Source organism: Lissotriton helveticus, chromosome 5_1 (genome assembly GCF_964261635.1).
Source record: "Lissotriton helveticus chromosome 5_1, aLisHel1.1, whole genome shotgun sequence".
NCBI classification, from domain to species: domain Eukaryota; kingdom Metazoa; phylum Chordata; class Amphibia; order Caudata; family Salamandridae; genus Lissotriton; species Lissotriton helveticus.
This window is the reverse complement of record NC_136065.1, coordinates 2,121,282,962-2,121,296,578: the sequence shown is the minus strand read 5'-3', so window position 1 is coordinate 2,121,296,578 and position 13,617 is coordinate 2,121,282,962. Positions and strand designations below refer to the sequence as shown.

At 49.4% G+C, this 13,617-nt stretch overlaps 1 protein-coding gene across 6 annotated transcripts in view; it reads right to left on the bottom strand.

Annotated features, from left to right (window-relative positions):
• FAM78A (family with sequence similarity 78 member A) overlaps positions 1–13,617 on the bottom strand; it is a 984,894-nt gene that overhangs the window by 521,220 nt on the left and 450,057 nt on the right. The window contains exon 3 of one of the 6 annotated variants that reach the window (XR_013595139.1): positions 6,114–6,179. The exons of the other annotated variants lie outside the window; for them this stretch is intronic. The gene's annotated coding sequence lies outside the window, so the exon portion shown is untranslated. The remainder of the gene's footprint in view (positions 1–6,113; positions 6,180–13,617) is intronic. 6 annotated transcript variants of the gene reach the window in all.

Genomic DNA, 13,617 nt, shown 5'->3' with positions numbered 1-13,617 from the left:
AACTGGTCCCCAAGGCCAAATTCCCTCAATACTTGAAACAGATACGGCCACTCCACGCTATCGAAGGCCTTCTCAATGTCGACCGAGAGCACCACCGTGCCCGGCGCCCTATTGTGTCCTTCTCCCATAACCCTAATAAGCCGACGTATACACGTCGCTGTGTTCCTGGTGGGAATAAAGCCCGCCTGATCCGGGTGTATCAGAGTACCCATGTGTTCCAGGAGTCGAGTTGCAAGAATCTTGCTCAGAACTTTGTAATCCACCGTAAGCATTGAGAGTGGTCGATATGCCGACCTAGAACAGGCATCCCCCCCTCGTTTCAACAATGGTATTATGATCGCTTCTCTGGCAGTCAAAGGCAACCTACCCAGTTCCCACGCCTCCCTGTACATACACTGTAGGTGTGGTGCAAGGAGGACTACATACGCCGCATAAAACTCAACAGGGAGGCCGTCTGCTCCCGGTGTTTTCCGCCGAGCCATGTGCTTAATCGCCGTTTGAATCTCTCCTAGTGAGATTTCCCCCCCCAGCTTGTTCCCCTGTTCTGGGTCCAAGCGCGGGAGCTGCGCTGCGGACAGGAAGTCGCTAACCCCATCCGGTAGGTCCTGCATCGTACTCTTATAGAGCAACGTATAATAGGTCAAGAATTGGTCATTAATCTCCTTTTGTGAGTATACTAGGTTCCCGGCTGTGGTAGTCAGTGATAAAATCGGAGTACCCCAGACTGCCGGGTTAGCCAACCAAGCCAGTAGGGACCCCACCCTGTCCCTCTCTGCATGAGCCCATACTAGGTATTCCTTATGGTCAAAACAGCGTAACCTTTCAACTTGAGTAGTCACTTTTTCGCGTGCAGCAAGAACCGCCTCCTGCCCCTCTGGATCTATATGGCCAGCCTTCTCTGCCCGGCGCAAGTGATCCTCTTCCTGCTCTATATCATGCAATGATGTCTTGCGAGCCCCTGCCGTCGACGAAATACACACCCCTCTCACCACTGCTTTAAAAGTGTCCCATTCCAGGGCCCTGCTCGATGCTGTCCCCCTATTTTCTGTAAAGTAATGCTCAATACCATCTCGGACCTCAGCACAAAAAACGGGTCTTCCAGCGTCACTGGGTTCAAGCGCCAAGTGGGGATCGCCTGTCGCTGCCTGGTCCACCGTACAGTTATCAGACAAGGGTTGTGATCAGATATCGTCCTCGCCAAATATTCACTATGGCAAATCAGTCCCTGAGCCTCCGGCGAACATAAAATACTATCAAGCCGCACATGTAAATCATGCGGCACCGAATAGAATGAGTAATCCCTATCCGATGGGTGATGCATCCGCCAAGCATCCACTAGACCCCAAGTGTTTTGCCACTCCCGCCTTACCTTCGCCAGCCTGTGAACCGCAGATTGGGCCAACGGAGGGTGAGATCGGTCCAAGTCTACATCAGTGATTGAATTAAAATCTCCCCCCAGAAAAACCGTGCCAGTCAAAAATGTCGCCAGCTTCCCGGACAACCGTGAGAAGAAAGCGGGCTGTTCTACGTTCGGGGCATAAATACTGCACAATGCTACATCCCTCCCATCTAGTCGCCCTTGTACAACCACAAATCTCCCTTCTGGATCAATCACCGTCGTCAAAGGCTGAAAGGGAACACCTGATCTCACCCAAACCAATGTCCCCCTTGCATATGCGGAATAAGTAGTATAAAACAATTGGCCCCTCCATCTCTGCTGCAACGCCCGCCCCTCAATCTGATCAATGTGTGTTTCCTGTAAAAAGGCCACTTGAATCCCCCTACACACTAAATAGGCATGGACCTTGTATCGTTTCGCCATGGAACTCAGCCCCCGCACATTCCAGGTGATACATTTCAACTCAGGTCGGGTCCCCATACGTGAGCATGCAACAGAACAACCTCCCCATTAGCCTGGTAGGCCCACTGACAGTCCCCTTAAGCCCCAAACATCCCCAACAACCCCTCATCCCTCCCCTCCCCAGAACAGGTGCTAAACCACAGTTACCCATCCAAACCCAATCCCACATAATGGGAACTCTCTGGTAGCTACCAGAGTCTCACAACTAGCGTGAGGTTGAGGGGGTAGCTCTACACCAAGTCAAGCCGGTCAGCAACTCCGCCGCCCCTCCTCCCACGCTCAGCCTCAGAAGTAAAGCCCTCAATCACCTACGTCCCAGAGGAGCCCCCCTTCAAACAACCACAGCTCCCAATCCACTAATCTGTAAAACATTGGAATAAACCTCCCGCCAATGCCTCAAGGCCTACAACTGCGCTCTCCTCCATCATGCTCCATTTCTAGGATTTCACCCTCTTACTGTATACAAATGGTAACAGGTAAGGTTCATTCGTCCAGAAGGCCATCAGCAGTCCCCGGAGAAACATGGGGCATGGTCGGGTCATCTTCCTCAGAGCCCTCCGACCCCAACTCCTCTGATCCCCGTTGAGACCCCGAGTCCGCCAAAGGGGCAGCGGCCGCTGCTCCTGAGATGGTGGAGACCGCCCGAAGGGCCGCCTGCCGTTCCAATTCTGTCTGCGACGTCGTTGGTGTCTGACTAGTTGCCGCTCGTTTTCTGGTTCGTCGGCTTCTCCGAAGTTTCGGCCGGACCTCCACTGTCCTCTCATTCCCCATACGGACATCAGTTCCAGCTCGATATGTTTCTAGCCAGCTCTATGCGTCATCCGGGGTACTATAAAAGGACGCCTTACCATCCACCATCACCCTCAGGCGAGCTGGGAACAGAAGAGAGTACTGTATGCCTTCGTCTCAGAGGGCCTTTTTGACCGCCAGAAATGAAGAGCGGTTGCGCTGGACCTCATAGGAGTAGTCCGGATAGATGGAGACAGAAGCATTATCCACTCGGTAGGGGCCCATTGTCCGCGCTTTTTGTGGGATAACATCCCGGTCTTTAAAGTGCAATAGGCGTGCCACCACAGGCCGAGGGGGCCAGGACCCGATGAGCCCGTTCCAGTGTGTAGAACTGCGACAGTCCTTCAGGAGCAACCACATCACGCAACCAGGCTTCCAAGTAGTTGATCATACTGTCCCCTTCGATTTTCTCGGGTAGGCTCACCACCCGTATGTTATTTCGTCGATTGCGCCCTTCAGCATCCTCGGCCCTTTTTTCCAGGTGCTGCACCCTCCGCAGCAAATCCCCCATCGCCACCTCTGTCGCCTTCTGGGCGGTTCCAGCGTCTCCAAGGTAAGTTCCGTTTGCTTAACACGATCCACCAATTTTACATGTTCCGCCCGCAACAGCCCCAAACTCGTCGACACCTGCGCTATGTCATGGTGTAGCTCTTCCCTTTTGTCCGAAATGGCCTTCAGAATTTGGTCCATCTGTTGTTGTTGCAGCCCTGCCATCTGTGCCCTGGATGGATCTTGGTCCTAACTTTCGGGCAGCTCCTCAGTAGGGTTAGGAGGCATCACGCCCGGTTTCGACCGTGGCTTCCCCATATCCCAGGCCTCCAGTCACTCTCCAATACGTTCGTCAGCCGGGATCTCCCAACGGCAGTCCCCAGCGGTATGGGCGCTGGCACGGGCAGACAGCTTCCGCCAATCAATGCAGGTAGGGCTGTGAGGTGGCTCTCCAAGTACCACCAGGCGCTGTACAGACACAGGTAAACTTCACCCTCAGTGATGGAGCACCTCACCGTGGTAGCCCACGCCAGGCCAGCTCCAGCCGTAAAGGGCCAGCACTTAGTTCACCTTCCCAACCTCTGGGTGAATGGTCTTGTGGAGGCCGTTCCTATAATCTTTGCAGCACACACCGGCCCTCCAGCGCCGCCGCGCTCTCCAGCCCAGTCCCCCTGGCCGCACGGTCCGCCTCGAACACCCCCCAGGGTAGGGGAAAGGCCCGTTAATCAGCTGTGACCCAGCTCGGCAATCCGCAGGCCAGGTAGGCCCCAAGTCTCGTCTAGCTCTGCAGGCTCCTCAGGAGTCCCGGCCGCGTTAGGTGGGCATCAGCAGCGAACCCAGGAGCCCCGTCTGCGATCGGGAGGGGCCGCCGGCTAGCCACAGATAGTCCAGTCGTGGGCGGCGCGTCCCTGCACCTCACCTATGTCTCTCGATCTTCTCCCCGGCAGGTCACCAACGAGCACCCTTCGTCTCTTCCACCGGCCGGCGTCTCTTCCTCGATTCCTCCGCCTGCCGCTAGCACCTCCCAGGCCGCTACGCCGGTTCCGCTGGGACCCGACTTCAATACCCCTGCAGCGCAATACTCACGTAAAGGGATGGGCCCTCGCTGTAACCACGGCGATGTCCTGTCGCTGGGAGTGCATGTGTGTCCCCGAGCTGGCTGGCCTCACAGGTGCTCGGGCGCCCTCTGCTCCTGCGCCACCATTGTGCGTTGCGCGGGCGTCCTCCAGCTGCTATCAATTCTCAGCCACAATGTCCCTCGGTGGTTGGAGCCCCCTGCAGCACTCCACTATCGGCTCCGGCCACCGTCCAGGCCGTCTCGATGTTGCCGCCAACCACTGGTACAAGTTGCGCCGCACCGGGCCCACCCGCAGCTGCGGCCGACCGACCCTCTCTCCGTGACGGCCTCCCAGTCACGCGAGGCTGAGGATGTAGCAGAGGAAAAAGGCCTCACCAAGATGGCCGGCACCCTTCGGGAAGGCCGGCAGAGACTCCGGCTTTGGTTCAGCAGGCAGTCGCATCCCGCGATCCCCAGGTGTCACACAGGGATCCACGTGGTCCGGGGGGGCTCCTCCGAGCCACAGGCGCCGTCAGGGCAGCAGTTAAACCAGGATAATCATTAAGGCAAGTGCGGAGCTCTCAGCTCACGCGTCCATGCTCGTCGGTGGTCAAGCCACGCCCCCCGTGCGTGCTAATTATGTTTACTGCTATATTCAAAGTTTGAAGGTGATTTTACTAATGTTTTTATTGGGAAAAATGAAAGTGGAGTCCGATGGAGCCTGATATGGGGCTGGGGCCCAAGGTCAGCTGTGAGATAAGGTGCACTGGAGAGGAGTAGTGGATAATCAAGCCTGTAAAGGAGTGTGTTGCAGAGTCCGGGGTCAGGTGGAGGTAGTAATGAAGAAGGATTCTCCCTGAAGGCTCGCACAGAGGGAGCCCGAGAAGTGTAATTTGCCTGATACTCCCACCTCAGAAACCTCCTCTTCTCATCTAAGGAACATTTCATGGAAAACACACTTTTTGAGAGTGATAATATTTAGAAAGAGGTTAGAAAAAGAGTGCATTTTACTGGGCCTTGTAAGACTAAGAAGAGATAAAGGAGGCCCCTGAAGCAGGCCTGCCCAGACATATATGGACCAAAACGAGCCCGCAGTGGCCCACCCAAATAAAAATTCCTGGAGCCGAGCCTGCCTGTGCTCCACCTGGACGTCACTTTTTATAACATTGTGCCACCTGAACTTTTTTGTGACATTTTGGTGGTGCACCGGGCTTAGCAATATCTACAAGGCCAAGTAAAGCTTTTCATGCCTTGTAGATATGGACTGAGGCAATGCAGTGCAAGTCCCTGGGTTGCCTCACCCTGCGATAGGGAGGCATACCATGGGCGTTACGGTTGGTGTTCCCACGTAACACCCATGGCATTTGACATGTTCACAGGCTGATGAGATTTGGCAAACGTGGTAATGCGTCAAAAGCCTACGCCTTCCCAGGAGCGGCATAGGGCAGGCACAACGAGTGAAAATAACATTATTCCCCCATGGTTTCTCCTCTTTCAATGTGTGCTGCTTTCTGCAGCACACATAGAAAGAGGAACTCACCTGCTGCACATAAACAATCACTCCTAAAATACAGACACCCTTGCACCATGGTGCAAGAGTGCCTGCATTGGCTCACAGCAGCCATTTCTGTGCCAACTCAGGGGGAAAGGACAATAATACGCCATATCTGATAGGTACGGCGCATTCCTGCCCTTTTCTTTTGACGTAGGGCAGCGCAGCAGGAAGGCTTGTGCCACTGCCCTAGTTCAAAAGATTGTAAAGGAGGCCCTAAAAGTGACGTTCCGGCAGCGCAGGAGCCTTGTAAATGAGGCGACACACCAAACAATTGCAGAAATTCTTGAGCTTACTCACAGCACACCTGAAATTGTACTTTGATGAGGTATTCAAATCCGGCATATCTTATTTCTGAAGCTTACCTTCCGGTTATAAAATTGGTTAAAGAATGTGCTTCCATCTGAAAATTCCTGGCTGGGTTAGTTGGGCTGTATTAAGAAATCGAACCAAAAAACATAAGGAAACGAATATTTGAAAAATCAATTTTATTTAAAAAATATATTTTTTCAAGCAATTCCATTACACTGTCGTTTTTCCAGAAAGCGTACAGTACTTGCAAGTTTCACAGGTTGTTTTTTCACAGTATGCACAGTACCGGACAGGTGAGGTCTTATTGCTTCAGTGCCAAGTGTGAGTGCTGGAAGCAGTGCAGGCCAGAGCCCTCACTCACCCTCAGTCCCTCTAGCAGAGACGGTGCCTCCCCATACGGGTGCTGCTCTCAGTCTCGGCAGGGCACCTCCCTTCACAGTATTTCAGGATTAACACAATATATTCAGGGGGTCATTGTTTCTGACCCTATCAACAGTCCAGTGCCACATCTATGTACAGTGTGCAAACATCAATAATACATTGTAGGCTTCAATTCAGCTTTGCTCAAGGGAAGGCTCAAAGGTAGACTCGGGGGGTTGGGGAGGGGGGGAGGCTCTCTGCATGGAGGGGCTGCTATGCTGCCGTACTTTCTCTCCCATTGGTTTTGCACAGAGGGGGGTTTTAATTGGGAACTGGACATAAATATCTTATAATAGATGTGTAGTATGTTTTTTCTATGGCGCTTATGCTGCCCTAAGGTCAGGGCCACTGGAATCAGATTGCAGGAGAGGGCCAAATTATGCGGCAGGTTTGAATAAATTATGCAGCAAGAAAAGGCAAATTATGCAGCATAATGTGACACATTTTGTAACAGTATTAGTTCATTTTTAAACCTGGCATGGTTGCACCCCAATAGTACCAATTTAACGACCAAATTTAGCAATAAGCAATAGAAAGTTGAGCATTCCAGCTTGCAAAGGGCCTTCCACCACGTGGCAACACGTGTCGCTGCATCCTTTGTAACCTTTGAACCGTTTGAGCGTTTGACTGTTAATATCTGCAGATGATGGATTATGTGGCAAATGTATAGCTTTGCGAAAATCGCCGAGGCCGCACCATCGTTTAATTCCAGTGGCCCTGCCTAAGGTTTTCTGAAAAGCTGTACTGGGATTAGCAGTAAGGATAAAGTGGGGGTGCTTGGTTCTTGTGGGACAGTGGGGGTGATGCACTGCCTGGCAGTGGTAGTAAGGGGCCAGTGACAGTGTGGGAACAGCACTGAGCCCAGGGATGGGGAGTCACTGCGAGCTCAGGAACAGCGCCCAGCCCCCAGGCTGCACGTTTTCAAACGAATGTGAAATGCAGGAGAAGAGACATTGTAGATGACAAAAGTGCTGTGCAGGAGATAGAGACATTCCTTGGAAGAACAGTACCTCATTTGGTGCTACTGTCCGGCCAGGAATGTTCCAATGTGTCCCTTCGGCTAGTCCACCTGTGAGACCAGACTCAGTAGAAATGTTGACACAGGGTAGCGGGTCAATGGCATCCAAGAGCACAGGGAATTGGAAACTACTGGAGAAGAGGAGCAGGGTGGGGACAACCGCAGGTCTTTATACCCTCACCACAGTCATTATGCACATTCCCCACAGTATCCCTTAGTCCTGCCTTCTTCACCCTGACGGATGGCTAAACGTCCTTACAATGTCTAACTCTTTATCAAAAAGGGCTCTGCGCGGAGGGCTTAAGCTGTCATTTCAAATGTTATTAATGAGCAGCAGAACTGCAATCCCCACAGTGCACTGGGATGCATTAAAGCCTCGAGGTTTGTTGCAGAAGCTTTAAACTGGGACACAAAGGGGACTCACTGGCGCCAGCGGTGTCACCTTCCCTCACTGCTGACCTCAGCACCTCTCAGGGAAGAGATGGGCTGGGTATCAAGAGTGGACGCTATAAATAGAGCCGCGTCTTATTCTGCAGCTTGGATATTACTGGCTGTATAAATAGCTGTGTTTATAGCAGCTGTCATGTCCATGGCAGCCAGCATCGCCGGGTCCTTGGTCTGGGAAGAACCTGGAAGTCTTAAAGGGGCTACCTTTCAGCGCCAGCCCAAGCCTGGTGGATGTCTAAAGGGAGCCGGAGCATCCCACCTCATTTCCCCCAAAGCACCAGCTCTTCACTGTGAAGATCTGTCGGTCTCAGAGCGGCTACCTCACATCTATTTATCAAAAGCCCAACTGCTAGTTGACTGTCCCCATCACCTACAGCACCATCTCACGGCTGTGAAGGCCGGACGGAGTTTTGCTCAACCCCATTGTGCACAACACACCCACATCACCTGCCCTGGGCCAATTTAGTCTGTTACAACTTACTTCCTTTCTTACTTACAGTACTCACCTCCGGCCTGAGAAAGAGGTCTGTCAGAGTCTGAAAGAGGCAACTCATATCCACATCCACTAGGATGCCCTCCTCAAGCTGAGTCTGTGAAGGATTGATAAAAAAACATCTTCCAACTTCATCTCCACTACAGCACCAAAAGTGTCTTTTTATAGGGAGTGGCTTCAGATCCACCCCACCTGACACATACTACGCCTCACAAGTGAAAGACTGAAATCCGAGCTGAAAGATCACAGATAAAAACACAAACGTGATGGGTGGAATACTGACTACGTTTTCATCCATTGGCCACCGCTTGGGCAGCCTTTCAGCCCGTTTTTCCCACTACATCACTTCGGACAGGGATCTCCTTGAGCAATCAGCCTTGACCCTGCTCCTGCACAGACCAGCTCTAACTCCCATGCCAAGCCCCCTGGGAAAGAGGTTCATAGATATAAGATAAACAAGAGACAATTCATTTCGAAATAGATTGTTTCAATGTAGCTACACCTGTCATTATTGGAGGGTAACCGAGGAATAATCAATTAGACTTCGCTATCTGTTTAGTCTTGTCCAAACAACATTGTGGAACTCTCCTGACATGAGAGTAGAGAGCGTCTGGCCGGATTAGACAGATCATTGAAGACGACAGGAAGTGTTATAGCTTGACTGATATGGAAATCTGAAACTTTTTAGGAAGAAATGAAGGGTGTGTTTTCATGACTACCCTGTTAGAATAGAAAACTGTTGAACAGCTGAGAGAGCCTGCAATTCGCTAGCCTTGAGCTAAGGCAATGGCAATTAAAAAGCCCATGTCCCAAGATAAATGCGGCAATTAAGCCTTGTGAATGGGTACAAACGGAGGACCTATTAGTTTACAAAGAACGAGATTTGACTCCCTTGGAGGTGAAGGTCTTCTTATTGGAGAGTGAACTTCCTTTAAGCCCTCAAGAAAGTCTTTCACTATAGGAAGTTTGAAAAGGAAACTTGTGTTGGAGTCTTCGTCTGTGCCGTGCCACTGCTGCTGCTAGATGTACTTTAAAGAAGCAAATTAGCTTTGGCCAAACAGATGTATTGCAAACTCGTTTCCTAATGGGTTCATGATTATCAGGTCAGCACCTTAACATTCACACCAAATGGGCAATCTCTTGCATTTAAAACTATGCAATTTCGTTGTTCATGGTCCTTTGGCTACTCTTATGGTATCAATGCATTTATGAAGAATTTTCATGTGTCTCCGCTGTCTACCCCCAGGAGCAATACTGCCAAATTCAGCGATGTCAGACGACATATGTGTCCTTTAGCAGAGGCGTCTTGAACTGTAGTTTCAGGTGTGGAACTAGAAACAATATGCAGAAGGTTTGTGAACTACTATTGCCTCAGCCACCTGAGTGAGATTAGAATCAGTGTTCAGACCTCCTCAACTTCAGAATCATGGCAGAAATTAGAGGTATGGGAGGAAAAGCATATATTGATGTTTCTGACCGGCTCATCAAATAGGCATTGCCCGGCATATTTACAAGGGCTTTATCTCTGCTTTTTTGGCTTACAAAGCCAAAAAAGCGGAGATAAAACCAACGCCCTATTTACAAGAGGGTGCTCGCATGCATAATCGCATGTTATCACCCTTTTTCCCAACGCCTCCCCTTGCATTTCCAATGAGATGCAAAGTGGGTGTTACTGGGCGTATCGCTGATGGACTACCTTGCAAATATCGCTGATGTTTACATTGCGATATTTACAAGGCAGCCCACATGATTTTAGCGCACTTTAGATTTTGGCGAAAACTGCTGTTTTCGCCAAAATCTAATGTCTGCTAAAATCCTGACCCCCTAACATAAGGGGTGGATTATGGTGATACGACCCTGTGGGTCCTATCAGCAAGGTTATCGTCCTTTTGCAGGGACCATCGCTGGAAAACCAGCAATGTTCCCTGCAAAAAGGCGATAACCTCGCTATCTCTGGAATTTTCACCACCCTGGAGTAACGCATTGTTAATTACGCGCTACCAGAGCGATAAATACCAGAGATAGCCTACGATAATATAATTATCGCTAAGCACGGCCAGCGATGATTATTGCAGGCCGTTGTTACTATGCCCCCTGGTTCCCACCTTTTGGAGTTAAAACATTTGCATTGTGCATTCAGAGTTGTTGCACTCAAGTATATCTTTGAAAACCCCAAGACAAAACAGATGTCTTGCAAGACACCGTCTTTTCTGAGTCTTTTCTGATTTTCACTGAAATACCTTATGAGAAAATCTGTCCTTTAGTTGTGTTTTTCTGTCATATGTACTATCTTTATTGAAAGATTCCTAGCTAGCAATCCTAGCCAGATTTTCTGAGCTTCTAACAACAGCAATCTCAATCTGGTGCCCCTTTTTTGTTCAGATATTGCATCCTGGGTATTGTACGTCTGCATCTAAATCTGATCCACTGTCAGGAATGCCTTGACAACTAGGTAGACTGCTCTCAGCTCCAAGAAACGAATGTGGTATAATGCTTTTTTCGGTGACTTCAGGCCCTAAACAGAAAGATCCCCTAGATGAATACCCAATCCCAGATGTGAAGTATTTGTCAAAATATTCTGGGTGGGTACATACTGGTCAAACAGAACTCCTTGAATCAGATTGCTCTTCTTGCACCACCAGACCAAAGACTGCATTGTAAACTGTAACACACTGAGTTGGTGCTCCCAGTTGTTCTACTTCTGGGTGCTCTGGTCCTCAAAACATTTCTGAAGACGTCTTGTGGGAAGTGAAGTCTTGCAATGGAACAAAGGCAATATATGATGCCATTAAGCCCGAAGGGAAGATATCTGACGGGCTGTTTGATTTGGAGATTGCTTGAGAAGATGACATTTTTCCAGAATGGAAGATACTCTGTCTGCCGAAGGACGCGGACGAGCTTTTCCTTGCCACTGAGGTGGGGAAATGCATTATCTATATAAAAAAGCTTTCCAATCAAAGGGCCCATGAAACTGAAAAGTGAGGAGCCCCAATCAGAGCGAACCTAGTCTTGGGTTACTGGTGTTCCAATTCAGGGAGGACCTGGACTGGCAGTTCAGCTGGACTGTTGCTACTGGAGCTGGTTAAAGACTGATTTGCATATGGTGGGTCCAAATTGAGGTGGCATAGTGGGCAAATGAACAATGTGTTGGAATGTGTTATGTGACATCCAGAATGGCCAAGGGTATGCCTAGACGTTTGTCCCTTGCTCACTTTGACACTCGGACCAAGCTGCACATGAATGACGAGCCCCAATCAGTGCAAAACGTTCTTGGGTTGGTTGTGCTTCAGTTCAGGAAGGACCTGGCATGATAATTCGGGCTGAACTGTTCCTATTTGTACAACGTCAAGATTGATTAGCTTGATGGCTGGATCCAAACTGAGGTGGCATAGTGGGCAAAAGATCAGTGAGTTGGAATGCTACCTGGAGCAATTGGTATTAGAATTCCTCCCATCATTTTCTGCGTGTTTTATGCCATGATCAGATAACAAACAAATAATTTAGGCTTTGAGTAGATTACACTGTGGGACTGTGTCACAGCTAGCTGTCTTAAAATACTGAAGATTGATATTCCTGTATCTGGAGTACATTAAAACATCCCCCCTCCACCACCCCAAAAATTACCTTTCACTTGCACAACTCGAAAATCTCTGAGTCACAGACATTTGAAGTCACTTATGCCGACAGATCATGGAGACACAAAGCTGACCAAAAAGTGTTGGGAATGGAAAGGGGGAAAATCGTGTACCCTAGCATGGCATGGCTAGTAGGACCTGCAAAGCGACGGAGAGGAGCAAAGGCGGAGGAGAGATGAGGAGGAGCAAAAGCAGAAAGAGACAGAGGAGTGGGACCAGAGGAGAGATGGAGAGAAACGAGACCAGGGGAGAGATGGATAAGAGTGAGAGGCGATAAACCAGATGACTACTCGTACCAGAAACCTTTGGAAAGTTCATGGAGATGAGAAGGAGGTGCCAGGTTCTAACCCTCTGCCACAGTTCAGCAGAGGAACTGTGGTAGCGGGAAATAAATAACGTTTTTATTTAACTGAGTTAGGCACTTGTGGTCATTATAATAATTCCCGAGCACCTGATATTAATGGCACCAGGAAGAGATAACGAAAAGTGGGGAAAACCGTGATGAGTTGTGAACACCCTTTCGAGTTCGACGGAGTAGTGATATTCACAAGAGGTAATGGATAAGGGAAAAGTAGAGGGTACGCTGTGGAAACCCTTACTACAGGTCAAACTAATGTCACAGATGTAAGGTAATGGGAGAGATAACGAAGCCTATTACCCAAATACTATTGATATCACTCTATTTTCTACAAGGGTAACTCAATCAGAGAAGTTCCAGAGTGTGGACTAACCTGCCACTACACATAAGAGGCTCCTCCTCACTTCTTCTATTCCACAAGCAGCTAAAGACCTGACTTTTCGAGAAGTCCGACTAGGCCTTAGGTCCGCCCGACTCACACCTGCTCAATTCCAGAATATCCTCCTGGGTGTTAGTGCACTCTAAAAATCTGCAGAACATAGCAGAGGTAGATCAGGAAAGTATCTGCAAATAATCTATTAATACCAATAAACCATCTATTTTTCCATATCCTTAGCTTGGCCATAACTTCCTACACAATTATATTTCCTTATTAAAGTTTATTGCTTAGCTATTTCTTTTGTCTTTTTTCCTTGTAAAATTGGAGAAAGAGGGTCGGGCACCTTTTCAGTTTTGACTTTTGTAACACCCAAATAAAAATCAGGTGTAACTAAATGAAGATATATGGACATTCTGAAAATAATAATTTCCCAGTTGGAAGTGATCTGAGATATTGCACATAGGCACAGGTAATTTGTGCTCACAAATGTAATGGAGATCCCCTGATGGGGTAATTAACCACTTCCATGCGTTGGACGGCCCCCGGCCGTCTGACGTCACGGTGGGCGTGAGCGAAGGATGGCTGGGGGCTGTCCGAATCGCGCACGCGTGGGTTCTCCCGCACAGCAGGAGAATTCCAGCCGCAGCGAAGCGGTTAAGCACTAGGTTATCCTCCCAGGTGATAGTGCACTCTACAAATCTGCATAACGTTACTCATGAGCATTAAGCACATGATAGGCAGAAGTGTTCACAGTGAAAGGATCTTCTTTGGGAGGGGGTGAAAGTGTAAATTGCACTAGTGATTTCA